This window comes from Leptodactylus fuscus, chromosome 2 (genome assembly GCF_031893055.1).
Source record: "Leptodactylus fuscus isolate aLepFus1 chromosome 2, aLepFus1.hap2, whole genome shotgun sequence".
In the NCBI taxonomy this organism is placed as follows: Eukaryota; Metazoa; Chordata; class Amphibia; order Anura; family Leptodactylidae; genus Leptodactylus; species Leptodactylus fuscus.
In genome coordinates this window covers 231,177,007-231,197,909 of record NC_134266.1, presented here as the reverse complement: position 1 = coordinate 231,197,909, position 20,903 = coordinate 231,177,007, and the positions used below count along the sequence as shown (strand labels likewise).

Below are 20,903 nucleotides of genomic sequence, written 5' to 3'. Positions count from 1 at the left end.
CTTTGTGTTTATAGACGTCCCAAAGATGATGATGAGTATCAGATGACATGACCAGGGGGATTCCAAGCACTGGGACTTTCAGCAGACAAAAGAATGGCGGGCTGTTTAACTACAATCGTTTTAGGCTAGGTCACATCTACGTCCTGCATGTAGAACTTTTTTTCTCCACCGCTTTCAGTTTCAAAACTGTACATCCGACAGACCCCATTATAGTCAATGGGGTCTGCGGGTCTCAGTCACTTCTGTTTTATCAGTTCAGCTCTATCATTCGGATGCTCGCAATAGACCCAAATAATGGAGAGCCCACTTTATTGTGAACCTAGAGTTACCAGACCAGTGACGCACAGGTCAGGAGAGACGTCCCCATATTTTAAACTTCCATCCAGCAGGTGGATGAAAGATGTTTCACTCTTATGAAGGATATATTTTTGGAGGAATGTTCTCTAACATTTCCAGACAGATCAATCATTCTTTGCTGGCATTATTGAACATGTATGCGCAGTGTGAACAGCTGTAAGGCTACATTGACATCTGTGTCAATGTCTCGGTTTGGAGCCTCTGGCACAGAGTCTGACAGAAATCCCAAACCAAAGTCAAGCCCTGCACGACCAACAATTTTATTTTTTTGTTGTTGTCTCGCAAAATCTGTGAAATACTAATGGACACACAACAGGCTCCATAATAGTCAGTGGGGTCCTTCAGGATCCATTGCTGTCCATCATTAGACACAGACTGTTTTTCTATTCTTCTAGTCCTGCTATGAACCAAAAGAAGGGAAACAACAGCATAGATGTGAACATAGCCTAATAGTCAGTATGGACTAAACTGTATATACCTGCAGATTTAAAAAAAAATTTTTTTCACCAGTTCATTGTTTTTCAGCAGTTATCTACCTACAACTATATAATTTCTATGACCACCTTAACCCCTTAACGCTAAATCACGTACCTGTACGTCAGGGAATGTGGTTAGTTCCCGCATTCCCACGTACCTGTACGTGATTGAGATTGCACGGGCTCAGAAGCAGAGCCCGTGCGATCTCCACGGGAGGCCGGCTGTATCTGACAGCCAGGCTTCCCCTGTAGCAGCAGGGACGGTGATTGCACCAACCCCCGCTGTTTAACCCTTAAGGTGCCATGATCCATAGTGATCATAGCACCCTAGGGGTTTGGCCGGGCTATAAAGCATGCTGCCGGCAGCATCAGGAGTCTGTGTGAGCTGTAATTTACAGCTATACGCTGCTCCTTAATCCCCTTGGATGCTGGGACGAGAGAAAGCTAGTCTATGCATCTGCATAGCTAGCTTCCTCTATAGACTGCAATACACGTGTATTGCAAGTCTATAGTTAGTATAGAACCAGTGATCCTCTCTGATCGCAGGTTCTAGTGTGCTTACAGCACAAATGTAAAAAAGTTTAAAAAAATAAATAAATAAAGTGTGTAAAACAAACAAAACAAACATAGTTACAATTCTTGTAAATCTGGAAAATCGCTGTTACACTTGTAAGCCTTGTAACGTCCAAAATAAATTAAAATACAATCAAAAGATGATGCCGATATAAAGCAGAGATATGGGAGATAATATTTATTAATGTATTTGGGTGGTATGACTATCTGCCTGAAAAGCAGAGAATTTCACATTTTGAAAATTGCAATTTTTTCCAAATTTCCATCAAATTTCCTATTTTTTTAATAAGTAAATACAAAAATATTGATTAGTGTTTACCACTAACATGAAGTATAATGTGTTACGAGAAAACATTCTCAAAATCACTTGTGTAAGTTAAAGCGTCTCAAAGTTATTGCCATTTAAAGTGACACATGTCAATTTTGAAAAAACAGGCCTGGTCCTTAACATACTTTTGGGCTGTGTCCTTAAGGGGTTAAAGATCCTTTTACATGGACATGCCTGGTATTGAGCACCGAACGACAAATTTTGCTCATTTAGCAGGTGGTCCCTGCCATGTCTACCCATGTAAAATGCACTTAAATTCTTTAATTCTAATGTTAGTGAGACTGTTGTGCCTGTTATCAGATATTCTGTGATAATGGAACTTGAAAAGATACATAAAACAGCACAAGTGTCAGCTAGGAGCTTTCTTCCTAATAAACATGCGTAGACACTTTAATGGGGGCATAAGTAGTGGTCCGATGCCTCTGATTCGAGTTATAAGCATATGTTAGAATCCATCTCACCCCCCTGCTTACTCTTAAATGCAGGGGGTGCTCAGGCTGTCCCTATATACAGTTAAATGGTTTTTGGGGGGTTGAGTATAGTTGATCCTTAGGGGAGGTCACCAGTATCTGATCGGCAGGCTGTTCATTGAATTCCAAGCACAGTGATGTACGTTAGGTAGATGCTGTGCTTAGCATTGCGGCTCAGTCCCATGAATGGGACTGAGGTCTACACAGATCATGTGACACATGAGCCTTATCTAATTGGCCGGTACCCCGACCATTCAGTAGGTTATCAATATTCAACTCCTGGAAACCCCCTTTAAGATTTAGTCAGCACATGAGATCAGTAAGTCCAAGTAGGTCAATGTAAGTACACTCCTCAATAGACCGTAGCAACACCTGATATAACTATTGAGCGCCAAATGGGGTTTTTGAGCCCGTTATACACTCACCGGCCACTTTATTAGGTACACCTGTCCAACTGCTCGTTAACACTTAATTTCTAATCAGCCAATCACATGGCGGCAACTCAGTGCATTTAGGCATGTAGACATGGTCAAGACAATCTCCTGCAGTTCAAACCGAGCATCAGTATGGGGAAGAAAGGTGATTTGAGTGCCTTTGAACGTGGCATGGTTGTTGGTGCCAGAAGGGCTGGTCTGAGTATTTCAGAAACTGCTGATCTACTGGGATTTTCACGCACAACCATCTCTAGGGTTTACAGAGAATGGTCCGAAAAAGAAAAAACATCCAGTGAGCGGCAGTTCTGTGGGCGGAAATGTGTTGTTGATGCCAGAGGTCAGAGGAGAATGGCCAGACTGGTTGGAGCTGATAGAAAGGCAACAGTGACTCAAATAGCCACCCGTTACAACCAAGGTAGCCAGAAGAGCATCTCTGAACGCACAGTACGTCGAACTTTGAGGCAGATGGGCTACAGCAGCAGAAGACCACACCGGGTGCCACTCCTTTCAGCTAAGAACAGGAAACTGAGGCTACAATTTGCACAAGCTCATCGAAATTGGACAATTGAAGATTGGAAAAACGTTGCCTGGTCTGATGAGTCTCGATTTCTGCTGCGACATTCGGATGGTAGGGTCAGAATTTGGCGTCAACAACATGAAAGCATGGATCCATCCTGCCTTGTATCAACGGTTCAGGCTGGTGGTGGTGGTGTCATGGTGTGGGGAATATTTTCTTGGCACTCTTTGGGCCCCTTGGTACCAATTGAGCATCGTTGCAATGCCAAAGCCTACCTGAGTATTGTTGCTGATCATGTCCATCCCTTTATGACCACAATGTACCCAACATCTGATGGCTACTTTCAGCAGGATAATGCGCCATGTCATAAAGCTGGAATCATCTCAGACTGGTTTCTTGAACATGACAATGAGTTCACTGTACTCCAATGGCCTCCACAGTCACCAGATCTCAATCCAATAGAGCATCTTTGGGATGTGGTGGAACGGGAGATTCGCATCATGGATGTGCAGCCGACAAATCTGCGGCAACTGTGTGATGCCATCATGTCAATATGGACCAAAATCTCTGAGGAATGCTTCCAGCACCTTGTTGAATCTATGCCACGAAGAATTGAGGCAGTTCTGAAGGCAAAAGGGGGTCCAACCCGTTACTAGCATGGTGTACCTAATAAAGTGGCTGGTGAGTGTATTGTCTAATATATCAGTTTTTCAGAAGGTGTCCTGGTACTCTAGTGTGGCAGTCCAGCTTTGGCGACCAAAGTAATTGGGGTTAGAATTAAAATAATAATAATTTGGACGTTTTTTTTGGTCTCTTGATCACTGGTGAGGCCCAGACATCTCTATGTCCTGGCTAGTGAGACACCAGTGGAAAAAAACAGAGAAATGCTGCTCTATACAGAGATCTGTCCTAATGATAATGTCAAACGTAGAACTAACCTTCACCAACCAAGTGGGCAAACTCTTACCCTTCCTAATATGACCCAGTCACAGTGATGGCATCTCCAGCTGGCGATGGGTAGGGATAAGCAGTAATATGCCAGCAGGTAATTTCTGTGTATTGCATCAGTGATCTGTGTTCACCACCATGTCTCTGGGGAGTAGTAATGGAATTATACACTGTACCTTGAATAGAGCTGGATTGCTCTTCTTGGTGTCAGTGTACAGGAGAATTATTGACCTCTCTGTCCCCTTGTTTTTGTGATATGTTTGGATCCCAAAGGTGTTCTCTCCACCGGCCAGAAGATTTTAAGGACCTGTGCAGACATCTTATCTTTCATGTTGATGTATTCAGTGCTTATTTGCAATTTGCGGCATAAATTTAGATTAAATTTTACAAAGCTCCTACATAGTGTAAGGTAATTCAGCATGGGCCACAGCCATCTTCCCAATCCCGCTGCAGTCTCTTGAAAAAGATGATCTGTTGAGGTGCCAGGTGACCCCTACTGATCAGATGTTGACTAGAGACGTACAAGAGCTTCCTACACATTTCCTATTCTTTTTGCAGTCACTACAGTCATGGCCAAAAGTTTTGAGAATGACACAAATCTTCTATTTTCACATGATCTGCTGCCCTCTGGTTTTTGTGTGTTTGTCAGATGTTTTTATCACATACAGAAATATAATTGCAATCATATTATGAGTAACAAAAGCTTATATTGACAGTTATGAGTTAATGCAGCAAGTCAATATTTGCAGTGTTGACCCTTCTTCTTCAGGACCTCTGCAATTCTTCCTGGCATGCTCTCAATCAACTTCTGGACCAAATCCTGACTGATAGCAGTCCATTCTTGCACAATCAATGCTTGCATTTTGTCAGAATTTGTAGGTTTTTGTTTGTCCACCCGTCTCTTGATAATTGACCACAAGTTCTCAATGGGATTAAGATCTGGGGATGTTTTGTTCCCTGAACCATTTAGTTATCACCTTTGCTTTATGGCAAGGTGCTCCATCATGCTGGAAAAGGCATTGTTGATCGCCAAACTGCTCTTGGACAGTTGGGAGAAGTTGATCTTGGAGGACATTCTGGTACCATTCTTTATTCATGGCTGTTTTTTTAGGCAAGACTGTGAGAGAGCCGATTCCCTTGGCTGAGAAGCAACCCCACACATGAATGGTTTCAGGATGCTTTACAGTTGGCATGAGACAAGACTGGTGGTAGCGCTCACCTCCTCTTCTCCGAATAAGCTGTTTTCCAGATGTTCCAAACAATCGAAAAAGGGGATTCATCACAGAAAATGACTTTACCCCAGTCCTCAGCAGTCCACTCCCTCTACCTTTTGCAGAATATCAGTCTGTCCCTGATGTTTTTTCTTTAGAGAAGTGGCTTCTTTGCTGCCCTCCTTGAGACCAGGCCTTGCTCCAAGAGTCTCCGCCTCACAGTGCGTGCAGATGCACTCACACCTGCCTGCTGCCATTCCTGAGTAAGCTCTGCACTGCTGGTAGCCCGATCCCACAGCTGAAACACTTTTAAGAGACGGTCCTGGCGCTTGCTGGTCTTTCTTGGGTGCCCTGGAGCCTTTTTGCCAACAATGGAACCTCTCTCCTTGAAGTTCTTGATGATGCGATAGATTGTTGACTGAGGTGCAATCTTTCTAGCTACTCTTCCCTGTTAGGCCATTTTTGTGCAGTGCAATGATGACTAGCACCAGCCTCCTTTTAAAGTGTCCAGTGGTGTCATTCTTACTTAATCATGACAGATTGATCTCCAGCCCTGTCTTCATCAACACCCACACCTGTGTTAATGGAGCAATCACTGAAACGATGTTAGCTGGTCCTTTTAAGGCAGGGCTGCAATGATGTTGAAATGTGTTTTGGGGGATAAAGTTGCCATTTTCTAGGCAAATAATTGACTTTGCAAGTAATTGCTGTTAAGCTGATCACTCTTTATAACATTCTGGAGTATATGCAAATTGCCATTAGAACAACTGAAGCAGTAGACTTTGTAAAAATTAATATTTGTATCATTCTCAAATCTTTTGGCCATGACTGTACTGCCTGATGGCCCAAAAAACTGCAGCAAAATCTGCAACAAAAAAGCAGCTTTTCCGTAACTTGGGGCCTCGGCCTTAATCCTTTCACTGTCAAGGGTCTCTGGAAATTTTGCACCTTTAGTAGCCGGAGCCTTTTTCACAGTTTTGAGATGGACAAATAAAACCTACATTATAAAATCAACCAGTCCCCCCATACCTATATATTTGTTTAAAGTAGACACCTGCAGCATTGTCAGAATGCCACTTGGTACTGTATGTGAATGGGCACCTTCATGCAATTTTGATTTAAAGTGAATGTTTAGTTAAAAAAATGCAAATAAATGTATACAGATGGTAAAAGTGGGGAAAAAAAACAATCAATTATATTCACCAAACCTCATAAAAATAAGATTTCAACATGTGCAGAGTTCAAAAGTATCACTAAGGCCTACACCTACATTCACGTGTCTTCAGAAAATCACCAGAACTGGAAGGAACAAAAATCTACTTTGAAGCTGGAAATGTTAAAAAAAAAAAAAAAAAAAAAAAAAAAAGTATTATCCTATAAAATGTAGTGCTTACCCACTGATAAAAGCAAGTGAACCCCTAAACCCTATATATTTTTTGAAAGTAAACAACCTGAAGATTACATATGTCTCAATGGGTTATCAATAGCCACATCCACCTTCATGCAACTTTGTGGTAAACACAAATCATTTTTTGAAAAAATGCACTAAAACACATATTTGCACCTAAAACTCGTGTTCAATCTCACATTCATTTACAAAATGCATTTAAAATGATAGTTTAAGGTGTAGACAATGTGTATATATACAGTACATGTACTGCAGGCATCAACTACAACAAGACCTTGGACTCCCAAAAACATTGATACAGAAGACAAGCAAGATTTTACTGTTATTCACTAATATGTTAAAAAGCTATACTGCACCTAGCAAACTGAGACTGTAACACCAAAATCTAACTTTTTTGAGATTGCACAGCATGCCGTATGCCAAAAACACAACTTAATATTTCATATACTCAACCACCTTCATGCAACTTTGCAGCAAACAGAGATTACAAGCAAAAACTGCAAAAAAGTACAAATTTGTCACTAAAGTGTGACTCAAGCAATCCCTTTCTGCAAACAAAATGTACTTTCCAAAAAACTGCAATATGTGAGGAGTTCATACATACCACACATGTATATATTTACAATTGCGAATGTTAAAGAAATGCCGAAATCACAGAAATGTGTCAACCAATTTTGTGCATGCAAATTAAATAGGAGTATACATAAAAATGTTATTTTCCATCCCCCTATAAAAAATTTTTAGCAAGCTACATGTTCATCTCTAGTGATAATTGTTATTACTATTATATTAGTGTGTAACGGATATCGCTAGACGCGTATTTTACTGTAGAAACCTCAGGTATGGCCAGGACAGGGGTTGGGTGAAATGTAAACTTTATCCATGACTTTGTGAATGTGATGTGTAAGTGTTTAGTGCGACTTTTTTTTTTAGCACTTGGACAATGGTAAACGTCTGGGCGACAGCACCAATATACTTCCTGGTTATGTTCAAAGGGTATTACATAAGAATGCCCCTCTAGTAAGGTTCGGGGGAATTACATGATCCCTCTATGTGAAAATCAGAGGGCAAAAGTACAGTATGCTCTCTGATTGACAGGAGTGGGGTAACAGGGACAGAAGTCCCTGCTACCCCCCTTCTGGGGTCACATACAGGTTAGGCACAGAGATGACGATTCCTCACCTCTGTGCAGCCTGCATAGCTTCTGCTTCCCCCTCCCCTTCTACTACAGTTCACTCGAAGCTTCCCGAGAAAGGAGGGGGTGTGTCAATTTCGAGTCTTATATCTCAGGACTGGATGTGCCTATCATAATGATTTAAGATTTGTTTTAAAGATGAGAATCTCTTTAAAATGATCCAAAGATCTTCAAGATAGCACTTACAGTTATGGAGCGAATTGCTGTTAAAAACGATGTAGGGAATTGAGATCTTCAATGAGATCTCAATGTTGAATAGTTTTTTCAACAGTGAATCGCTCCGTGCTATCATGAAGTTCTTGGTATTATTTTAAAGATGAGATTCTTATCTTTAAAATGAATCTTAAACCATTAAGATAGCCACATCCAGTCCTGAGATATCGACATTAGTAGTAAGGACGTATTAGCTACGTCCTCTGTTACAGAAGTGCCACCCTGGGAGGACGTAGAGGTACGTCCTCGGCAGGGAAAAGGTTAATCATCAGTGGAAAGCCAGGGCAGAATGCTGAAGTTGTTGCAGTATTCCATCACACAGAGCCGAGGGGTGGATAATGAAGAAGAATCGGAGGCAAGTGTCCTTGATGTAGCCTTAACGGGGTTATCCAGGCAAAAATAGACAACCCCTTTAACGTTTAAAGGGATTCTACCATTAAAACACTTTAATTTCAGTTTGACATGTAGAAATAGCGCTCAAACAGTGCCATCAACTCAGCCCGCCAGAATTACAGGTTAGGGTCACTTCTGCCTCTGCTGTCAAGACACTGCTGCTTTTGTCAAAATGCAAATGAGCTCTTTGAAGCAATGTGAGCATTGCCAGTTACCTGGCAAAGAAATGATATGCATATTGACAAAAACAGCAATATCTTCACAAGGGTAAAATAGTGTTTGACTCGGGTGACCCTAACCTATCTATCTGCAGGGCTGGGTTGATATGCTGGGTTCTGCTGACAGATTTCCTCTAAGGGAGGAGTTCTGAGGTCATGACATAAAAAGGTAATTCAAAAAATAAAATAAAGCGCCTTGCTGTTAGTACTGTAATGATCCGCTAGGGCGGGTGGAACATCTCAGTCCTGATGTATGTGATATGTGCAGGAGAAAACTATCCGTATCTCTCATTTTCTTCAAACCAAAAAAAACAAAACAAAACATTGATGTAATCGATGATGTAGGTGAAAATCTTGGCAATTGCCTGAGGCTGTCTAGTCATTTTGGTGCCACAGAGCCCATTAAAATGTGGTTACACTGAGGGAAAAAAAATCCTAAATTAAATAAAAAGAAAGAGGGGAAAAAAACCAAAATACTTTGCACAAAAATGTACAGTAATGATATCAGGTGATTTATCTAACACAGACACTGCTAGGACACTCAGAGAAGACAATCCCTGTCATCTAAATTGCCTGATGTAGCCGAGCTGAGGCAGCGCGGTACCACAGCTTGCTCTGCTCTCCATACGGATGTGCATACAGCTGGGGCTGCTGCGCATATGCACAGATGTAGCAGAGCTGAATCGCGGACACAGGCGGGTCACCTCCAACCACATTTAGCTAATTATCAGCGCTTCATCGCCAACAACAACCCGCAGACGAAGTCGCGAGCAGAAACTAGTAAATAAATATAAAGAGAGAGACAGACACACAAAAATATATATATATATATATATATATATATATATATATATATATATATATATATATATATATAAAATAAAATGTTTAATGCTTTTGTAATGGTAAATATAGGACGGACAGAAGGAGCCGTAGGATTGCTGTAGAGAAGGCCCCTGTAGTCACTAGGGTTGACTGAGGTAGGATTGCTCTGAAGTTCTCAGCTGCGAGTTTGCTGGTGATCGGAGAGCCAAGTCCAAAAATAACAGCAAGAAGAGACCTAGCAACCATAAGATGTTTATATCTCTATCCAACACTGCCCTCCTCAAGGGACAAATGATCAGAATGTTCTGGGATGGAGCAGGCTGGAGATAGCGCTGTTAAATTCCAAAACTTTCACCCATCTTCAAAGAGCTGGCTTGTTGCTATAGATTTCATAGAATCCTAAGACAGAACAACCAAGAGAAACCCAAAGCAAGAGGAACAACAAAGATACGGCTTTCTAAAGAATGCACATAGTGCCGATTGTAGGATCATCGTACACAACCTCCTATCACATGTCAATTTGGAAGTGGAAATACTGTACGGAATCCAATCACTATTTCTGATCTTATGGAGAGGCAAGGCTTACTGGCAACACCAGGTATACATCAATTTTACCCAATAAAGGTGACCCGTGTCTCTCTGCATAATATAAGCAGATGTCCTAAAATATGTACCTCTATCCAGCAGTACAGGAAGAAACCAATATATACAGTAGAGTATTTATAGACATTACTAATCTCTATGGAACAGGTGTTACCAATATACCAGAAGAGAACTGGGATCTTAAAGAACAACTGGGCACCTGCTACTGGGAAAGCATAAGCCTGTTTCTATAAAGTAAATGAGTACATAAATGTATACAGCCATTGTTCAGTTACATAGGAGCAGACCTGCAGTAATTCGGCGTTGCAGTGTACAGTAGATGGAGGCTTCTTCTCTGTCCCCTGTGCAGGTTAAAGCACTAGAGGGTGCTTAAAAAAATCTGATTGGTGCAGGCTCTGGGCGCCAGATCCCCCTCACTGATATGATAAGAGGATAGGTCAGCCGTAACAAAATTATTCCCAAGACAGAAGAAACCCTTTAAGCTCAGATGAATGGGCCTAGTTATTGGGGAGTCAATCGCAAGATCATGCAGTGTGCTTATGTTTTTTTTTTCTCTCTCTGCTCGGAGAGGCAGATTGGGCCGTGTGAACAGCTCCTAAGAGGCTACACACAGACACGTAGATGTATATAGTGTCAGAATGACCAGTTTTTTTCCCCTATAAGGTTTCTGTCCAAATGTGTTTATTTTCATACATGTGAACTCCAAAGGTTTCCATGGGGTTATGCAGTTTGTTGTGACCTGGTCAACCAATATATATAGGATTGAACAATAGATCTGTGTTATCCTTTGGATTAGACCTCTGAGCCTCGGAATCTGCCTTTGTATCTCTAGTATATAGATGTGCACATAGAGCCGTCACAGTATCTTATGCTAAAGAGTAAATATTACCTGGGGCTATATTTTAGTACAATTGAGTTTCCTGTTATTGACGGTAAACCTTGACTGAAGAAGGTACAAAATGTGTGGAAATAACTGGGAAGAACAAGAGCCGTCACCTGCTACTACTTCATCGTAGAGCCACCTTAAAGGAATCCAATCACCACTCTGTAAAACCTCCAGAGACTCGTAATTCCAAGGCATTACCGGAGACATCTGAAGGTTCAGCTTCTAGGAAATACTATAAAATGCTACTAGACCTTCCTAATATTTGTACCTTGTGCCCCAATGAACAACCTCAGTGTAAGCAAGACCTTGTCCTGATGGCTCATCTTCTGATAGAATCTAATCAGTGAGCCCATAACTCATGGCAAGGTCCTCTACCGGATACTCACCGACCACTAGGAACCACCTATTAATCCAGGTCTAGATCGACCAGGTCAGTGATGTGATGTCGTTCAGTGTCAAGACCATTTTATTTTAGGTTTTATCCTTTACTATACTGTTTCTGTATAAAAGTTTCATATAACCAAGACTATCCAGTGGTTTAGCTATTGACTGGTTTATCACTTGGGTTGAAGCCCCTGGGGACCATAAATGGACTATGCACTTGTTCATAAATGCCTTACTAAATATTAGACTCTTATAGGAAATTGCAGGCGTGGCTATGGGGAAACATTGAGGGACTATTAACCCTTTAATGATGTGGTCTTTTTTGGCTTTCAGGACAAGGTTTTTGGGTTGTTGTTTTTTTTTTTTTTGCTTCCAGGTGATAAAAACACTAAAATATACTTAGATTTTTAGATTCATTTTACCGTATACTAAGAGCAATAGCTTGAAAGGTCTCTATCAACAGATTTACGGGTTATGAGCTAAAGATATGCCTGAATAGCCTATATAAAGGCTATTCAGGTGCTGCTATTAGTTCGTAAAAAGACCCCCCCCCCCTTTTTTTTCATTAATTACCTTGGTAATCGATATGTAAATGAGCTTGATCATGCACGGTGGGCGTGACATGCATCCCTTAGCATCATAGCTTCTACACGCCCACCGCTGCCTCCAAGCCCCCTCCTCCTCCTTATTCACAGCGGTTTCTATTGAAAGCACACGCGTGCGCAGTAGCGTGCCGGAGGGAGCGCTATTGCACACACATGTACGTACTTTCAATAGAAAACGCCATGAGTATCGATTACCAAGGTAATTAATAAAAACAGCGGGGGGGGGGGGGTCGTCTTTTCACAAACTGATAGCAGCACCTGAATAGTTTTTTTAAAGGCTATTTAGGTATATATTTAGCTCATAACCTGTAAATCTGCTGATAGAGCCCCTTTAATTCCGCAGTTGTTAGAAAAAAAAAATGCAGTTTTGGCACATTGTAGGTTAAAGGGATTTATCCACATTTTGTATTATTGATGGCATATCCTTAGCATGGACCATCATTATTAGACATGCATGTGTCTGACTGCCACAAATCTGGCAGATCAGCCTTCTCAGGACCGCGCAGTCCAGTGATGTTTACGTACTGGGAGCCGCACTGTTGACTTGCCATACAAAGTACTGCAGCGCTGTCCCATAGACTTCAGTAGAACAGCGCCTACAGGCATTCATTCAGTTGCTGATGTCAATCCCTGCTACAAACAGTGGTGACGCACTTGAAGATGTTTTTTTTTATTTTTTTTCATTTGTATAAGTTTGTCTTCTGGATACTGACAAGCCTTACAGACAAGAAAGAACCAAATCTGCATTCCATTAGTTTTTGCTGTGTGACATTGTAGACTTCCTGTAGAGTATTGTATCACAGCCCTCAGGCTGCAGACTTGTGTAACAGGCCATCCAGCTCCACTCCAGTATATACAGTACCTTAGGCTTTATGAAAACCATGCCTTGATCTATAAGTAGCTACCTTCCAAAACATGGCACTAGAGCAAGAGTTCTTCTTGCAGTATAATGCCAAGTTGGGATGTACATTAGGTGGTTTGTCAGTCCCACCAATATTGGTAGGTTCTGCTGACGTTAATCTAATGTGTAAGGCCACCTTCAGCTCGAGGGGCAAAGGGAGCATGACGGATTTCAACAAGCCTCCTCCTTGTTTCTGACATCAGGAGGCCCCAATATGCCCTAGTCCTGGGTATCTCTGCAGTTTCTGCTGACTTTTACAGTAAGGGTAGGTTCACACGGCCTTCGCCTTAGGTTCTGGTCCAAAAAACCCTGTGTGAACTTACCCTAAAGCTCCAACACACACAAAACAATGGTTCTCCACTTTTTCAAGTAATGTCCAAACTAAGAACCCCCAAAGTAGTGATAACTTATAAATGTTAATAATATAAAACTTTTTTTTTTTTTGGAGCTTTCATTAACAATTATGTAAAGGCCTCGTCAGAGCCCCCACATGTAATATAATGACCCTCACAGTGCCATAGCAGCCCCCATATAATATAAAGTCCAATGGTGGCCCCTCCATGCAGTATAATGTCCCATAGTGGCACTTTTATGCAGTATGTCTTTGAATGACCCCCTACAGGAGTCAGCAACCTACGACACTTCAGCTGCTGTGAAACTACAACTCCCAGCATGCTCCATTCACTTCCATGAGAGTTCCAAAAGCTGGAGTGCTGAAGGTTACATTAATAAAATCCCATATACATAGGAATCTTCTTACAATATCTGGTTTGGCCAAACCCGCGCTTTTTTGGGGTTCGGCTGAACCCGACTTTTTGGGAGGGTTTGTCACTCACGAACTACAGTTATACTCTGAGGGTCTCTTCAGACACTCCAGAGTATAATTAGGGTAGTAATCAAATATAAGCACAGTGTTACTGCTATTATGTTTAATTACCTTATTATGGCCTCTGCTAATTATACTCTGAGGATCTGAGTATAATTAAGGTGGGGGAGACTCTCACCGTGACACGCACCCCCGGGGACAGTTGGACATACCCCAGGGGTCTGCGTATCATTCTTTGAGTACCACTGCTGTAGAAGAATTTCTACATGAATTTCAGAGCTAAATGTTGGTAAGTGGTAGAGATAAGGGGTTTCCTTTCAAGATGTATTTGCATGTAAATTTATACAACTATTTGCTTTAATTTTGCAAAAATTAGGGGTTTTTTTCTTTTCCTTTTTTTTTTTTTTTTTTGCTGCCTTTAATGTATGTCTATACACACTGCTCAAAGTGTAGTTGTTATTTTGCTTTTTTACTGTTGTGTACGAGGGTGCTTGGTAATCATTTTTGGAATATACTTTTATTAAACAATTTTTTTTACTTCCTTTTAGTAGAGAAGTTCTCCGTAGCAGTGCTTAAGCATTGGCAGGGAAAGTCCCTCCTGTACATACCATGCATTACCAGTTTGTACAGTTGGGGGAAGGGGTCACTTCAAAGAACTATGTGGCACATAAACTAATATGCACTAGGCTTAAAGGGAGTCTGTCAGCTGGAAAATCAGTGTTGGACTAATGACAGTACCTTGTAGGGAGGCTTCTACATTTTCTAAAGATGCCTTTCTTCTTCTGCATTGCTGTTTTTTATGAAAATAAAACAGCTTTTTATGAAAATCAGGATTTTATTCTTATAAAAATAACCTTAAAAGGGGTTTAGGGGCATTTCTTCTGCTGGAGCTTTGCTGTCTTGCTCTAGATGACATCCCTAACTGCAGACAAAGTGGGGGAGCTCACTCAATCAATAGGGGTTTGTCGGCGATTATCTAGAGTGACAGTGAAGCCCCAGCAGGAGAAGAAATGTCCCTAAAACCCTTTTTAGCTAATTTGCATAAGAATAAAATCCTGATTTTCATGAAAATGGAGCTGCAATGCAGTATAAAAAAGTCACCTTTGGAAAATGCAGTATAGTTTGTGTAATATTGGACTAAAGAGTCTAAAAGTACACCTGATTATAAAACCACATTAGACACTAACTTTGCACCAACTTTCCACTTTGCGCAAACGTAGCTTTTTTTTTCGTTGCAGATTTTGCTGCAGTTTTTTGAGTCAAAGCCAAGAATGTCTACAAAAGGAATGGGAAATATATAGGGAATTCTTATACTTCTACCTTCTGCTCATTCCACTCCTGACTTTGGCTCAAAAAAAATGCAACAAAATCTGTGGGTCCTCAGCCTTAGGGTATGTTCACATGGAGTTTTTTGCAGGATTTTAACGCAAAATCCGCCTGCAAAAATGTCTCCCATTGACTTCAATGGGAGCCACTCACTTTTTTTTTTTTTTTTTTTTTGCTAGCGGAAAAAAGAAGCGATATGACCTATCTTGCCACGGATTCCGCGGCTGAGTCAGATGTAGCTGGAGACCCGCTCCTGTTTAGGCCCATTCATTTGGGCCCAATCAGGAATGGGAAAGTTCACAAGTTCATTCGGGCCCAATCAGCCGTGTGGAAAGTTCACAAGGTGGAAAAGGTTTCCGCCGTGTGAACATACCCTTAGTTTATCTGCCTCAGTGTTTCTATGCAGCAGTGTATATATACCGCATACATCTTTGCTTTCATATGTCACCAGAACCTCTGTCCTATGTGTATAAAATCGAAGATACAGCTATCTGAAGTGACACCCTACACCACTTCCGTTGGCTAAAATCCTTCAGACTACACAAGAAAGAGTATTTTTGTTCTTGCCTAGCAACGAACACTTCTTTCAATGGCTGACTCCATTTGATCTCCGTGCTCCTTCAAGGCAATGTAGTCAGGTGCAAGGGTGTAGAAATGTTGCTGTTGCCACGGTCATTTCCACCCAAGGATTTCTCCAGGGAATATGGCCGCCAGGCCTCTTTAAGGAAATATTTACTTACATAAGCCAGGAAAGCACAAAGATACAAATTTTTTAGAATGGCTGTTTCATTCACAAGTCAAGAATGTGTAACCACACGAGCTGCATAATGACCGTGTTTCACATATCTCAGATTCCGTCTCCTAGAAATACCTTACATTTGCACTTTTTTTTTTTTTATCATGGCGTCTGTCATGTTTCGATTTTCACGCATATATGTTATATGACTTTCACTGACAGCCCACAGGCACAAGGAAGCACATTTATGTTACTCATACGATGAAGATTTAGATTATCATAGCTGACAACTTCTGACAAGCGTCTTTTCATGCATGTTCCTCGACTCCCCGAACAAGTCATTTGCGCGTGTGGAGGAAAGCATCCAGGTGTGCTATTCTTCTTGGATCTGCTCTTCGCCCCTTTCTTTTATCAGACAGAGGTGAGAATATTTTTAGCATGTGTCTGTTTTAACAGCATCAGCACCTGACCTTTTCTTTCCATGGTACGTTACGCTGTCTGTTGATTCTGCACAAAGATTACACAAACTGAATTACATTGTGTTGTCTTTGACAAAATTCCAATGGGGAAAAATAAAAAAAGATATCTTCATGCGTTACTCTGTGTGGGTTGGCCTTATTACAGGGCACAAATGACTTGGCCCTTGCACGTTGCCAAAACTTTCTATTGGGCTACTATATACAATGGTGATGTAAGAAGAAAATGTTACTCTTTGAAGGGAACCACTAAATCTACCAGCATCCTGTTAGGCTACGTTCACGCTACCTTTATTGAAGTTCGCTTTTCTGATCCATTTTAGGATCAGAGCAATGGACTGAAACGCCCTTCAGGTATGACTTTCTCTACCATTAGAAAAGTAAATGAACAAGTCAGAAAAAAAAAATCTTATTTTTAACATTATAGTGTCTGGAGATGAATGCATCACTTGGGTCGTCATTTCAGTCCGTTGCTCTAATCCTATGAATGATCAGAACAATGGGCTTCAGTGACTCTAGTGTGAACGTAGCCTTACCCAGACATTAAACCCCAGGTTCCTGGAATGTGGAGAAAATGCAGTTATAATTCATTGGCAGATGGGTCTGAAAGTCTTGGTTAGCCCTTTGGCACAAGCTGGGCATTGGCAGTAAGGTGAGGTCTAATGACCTTATCTTCACTGGGTGCAATGTGTATGTATTGATTATTGATATAGACGGTAAGGCAATCGGGTTTTTATGACCGTGGAATCCACAGATGGTCATACATTTCCTCTGCAGTGTAAATAAATGGCCAAATATGTAATAACTGGATGGACCACATCCACCCTTTTTTCGACCACCAACTGTGACCCTTATATTTTGTAATCGACATATAGAAAAGGGTGCTCTTCATATCTTTTCAGTTTCCCATCATTTTTTTAAAATGTATTTTGGTTCTTTCAGACCATGTCAACTGCTTTCAGAAATCTAAATTTGGATAATGTAGTGAAAACTTAATTCTACTTGTGAGATTTCTGCAGACCCACAAATAACCGTACATGGAGACACAGCTTAGGTTGACCTTTACCTATTCCCTGTAGCGCCCCTCCCAGTACTGTACATACTGCAGCCCCCCCCCCTCTAGCGCCCCTCCCAGTACTGTACATACTGCCGCCCCCCCCCCTCCCAAAAAAAAATTTGCTCCACACCTCTCCCTTCAGAAAATTCAGTCTATGCCCCTGATTTGCAGCAGCTTTTACATGCCAATGAGAATAAGAGTTTGCTAACTTCTGAAAGAATCGGCCCACTGTGCTAGCAGTATGACTGACTGGGACAAGTGGGCTTAGAGGTGGTGCCAAGAATAATGACTGTTTGGGTGGCCATATATTTTTGTACCCTTTGAGGTGCCATGAATCAGTTAAAATATTATTTTGCAGATTAGGCACCTACCTATAGCATCTGGGAACGCGTCTTACTGAGGTTTTCTCTATGACGCTTTCTTTTGTATTTGGATTATGGGTTCATGTTGTACGTATGATCCATTGTTTTTGGTGAATAGAAAACCTTTACTTGATCTCATAGCTTCTGCATGAGATGTTTCTATGACAAGTCTTTTCAGATCCCGGGCACCTTTTATTTGATGATAAGCCAGGTATAAACTGATCCCTTTCCACTGACACCAGCAAGCATGTTACAAACAGGTTTTACTGAAGGTTGGGGCACAAGCAAGAAATTGGACAATTCTGTACTCTTGGCATCGAGCTTTAGCCGCAATTATCGATGTTTGCATAAGTCAATGACAGGTAAAATGAGTCAGAAGAGGTGCTATGTCTCCTTACAGGGACTTCTTAGACCATGCATGCCCTGCTAAGAATTCTGGGTAAGGGATATGTAAATAAGACTTCATTGGTGCAAAAGAGGAACGTGGTCATAATGCCACCTTTTGGAAGGTACGGTAGCTATGTATAGATTAATCTGTGGTTTTTGAAAGAAACCTAATGGTATAATCTGGGAATAATAGCCAAGCCAGAATAACTCCTCCAAAAGGAAGAGGTTCCCATCTGCAGCTGTTTTGAGGTTGTTGCGTCTCATCCTTGCAGAGCAGGGTACGGGCTGGGTGTGTGAGAGGTCTAGACGTCGGTCAGAGAGGGGATATGTGTCTCATTAGTGTATAAAGGGTGGAATGTGCATTGTCTATTACATCTCCCGGAGCTTTTCTCTTGTATGTGTGCCATGCTATAGTAATTGTTCAGATTGTACCTACCTAAAGTGGTTTAGAAGCTAGAAAGACTTTGTGGTTTGTCTGCCTGATCCTTATTCCTCCCACTCAACGTATAGGGAATGTTGGAAGCCCCCCATACTTATAAGACAGTCGGCCCAAATCTGTGGTTCCACTGATACACCTATTGCCAGGTTTTCCACAGCTTACACTTCTAACAAGTAGGGATTTTCCAAAACTGAGAAAACTCTTGAAAATATAACATCTCCTTTAAACCTACTCTGCACATACTCCGACAGCCCCACATGTGTAATGACTCATCACAACCGGCAAGAACCGTCATGTCAGTCCAAATCTAGACATGCTGTTCTTTTATAATACTTTTTTTTTTTTCAACATTTGGTTCAAGTTAATCTATAGATATGTCTGCCAAGATGTTTATCGAACACAATGCGATTCTACATAGTTTCAGATAATTATGTGATTTGTTGTGGCACGATGTGCTGAATATTATAGACTCTGGAGTTATATAAGCTCTATGTGTTGTCATTGGCACATTGTACTCTGCTTTTGTGCTCTTTTTATGGGACCTTTGTGCACGACATGAAGCAGAATATATGTAGTATTAGCAGTACCCGCGACTTTGCGTGCCACCCCCTGATCCCCTGCGCACGGCCGGGCCTACCGTCTTCAACGCACTCCCCCATGTGTCTCCCCCGCCGTAGCGCACCCTTTGCCGCCAGTCCTGGCGGAATGCTTCACCGATCCCTCTCCGCAGCTCGCGACAATGGCCCCTGTGGGTTGAAGATATGCAAAGCACCCCCTGCTGCACCCCTACCACAGTTCCCTGCGTGGCCACCCCTGAATACCTGGCTCCCCTTTCCCTGCTGGACCTCCAACATCCCTTCCCCCCCCCCCCCCTTCCCCAAACAATCCTCCGGATCCCTGGACCCCAACATCCCTTTTCCCATCCCCCACAACAACAACAACCTTCTTCATCCCCGGACCCCCAACATCCCCCCCCCCCCCCCCCCCGAACAACCCTATTCATCCATGGAGCCCCAACATCCCTCCTCCCTCCCCCCCTGCACTGTAAAAGGCCCTAATCCCCGCAGACAGCAAGCCCTACCTGGAGGCCGCTACAGGGCGTCTCGGCTAGGCTGTGCTTCATTTGCAGGGATGATGTAGTCAGTGAAGAGGTGCTGCGGAGGTATGTCTGGCAATTGTGTGCGAGAACTTCTGCCAGCTCCATGCTGCCGGCCGGCTTGGCGGCGGCGCTCTGGTACTGGGAGAAGCCGCCATTTTCTCCGGCGCGATCTTGGTGACTGTTGCCGCCCACGCAATACCACGAACCCATCAGGCCGCTCGGATTCCGCTGTGGCCTGCCCCCAGACTGCAGGCAAGCAATTGCAGCCCAGCTGAAAGACCTGCGATGAAGTCATCTCAGGTCCTACAGCGGAGGCAGAGAGAACGTTCTCCGGTCGCAGTCGGGATACCGGGTGAGTGTGGGACCTAAGAAGTAGCCTATTGCTCCTTCCTAGTGAATATCTAGGTATGTGTGAAATATCACCTAAATATTAATAGAATAGGATTTGTAGATGGAAATTATATTTATCGTGCGGCGATGAAGACTATGGAGCTAATGTTTGTGTGACACTACATATACAATGTGGGGCACTTAACCAGAATTGGGCAGCCTATAGATATTTACTGCGTGGAGTATTGGCAGCGGTAGGGTTACTTCTTGCAGACAAGATGAGTCACCGTCATCCTTTCGGTGGCGGTGTAATACAGAGTCTAGGTTACACTGGTATTTGTCTGATTCATACTCCATGATGCACATGGCCTTTCCTTTATACAAAGTGCCCCCTGCTGTCACAAAATAAATGTATCCAGACTACTCTCTAGTGACTCACAGACTAACAGGAACTCCAGTGTGTATTGTCACCAGGACCAGGTCCTGTAGACGTCCTCCTGTCTAATTGAAATACCGCACAACCTGCAGACGTTGTCAGGGCGATCTTTACAGATCATCCCTTCTCCGGGGTATATCTAACAAAGGACATTCAATATTTGTTTTCCTTTTTTTTTTTTTTTTCCTATCCACTGCCTGTTTTTCATGTCGGCTTTTGACTTTTAAGATTGATTCTAAAATATTATGGGGGCATCTTTTTCTCCTTAGAGGGGGCGGTGTGAAATGGAGGGTCTTGTCTTGTAGGCCATGCAATGCTCCTCTACGCAAATGAGCTGTGTCTGTAGCACCACCTGTTGGAAGGCAGCCATCATGTACGTCTGATACTCGGTCTGTGCGTGTGCTGGATTTCTCAGGGAGACAGACCCCTGCAATCTATGATGCTAGCAGTTCTTGCCTCCCTCCAATATACAGGACCAATAGTG

At 42.3% G+C, this 20,903-nt stretch overlaps 1 protein-coding gene across 1 annotated transcript in view; it reads left to right on the top strand.

The window, feature by feature from the left end:
- The window catches only part of LOC142195791 (cyclic AMP-dependent transcription factor ATF-7-like), a 72,685-nt gene that overhangs the window by 27,219 nt on the left and 24,563 nt on the right, over window positions 1-20,903 (top strand). The window lies entirely within an intron of this gene.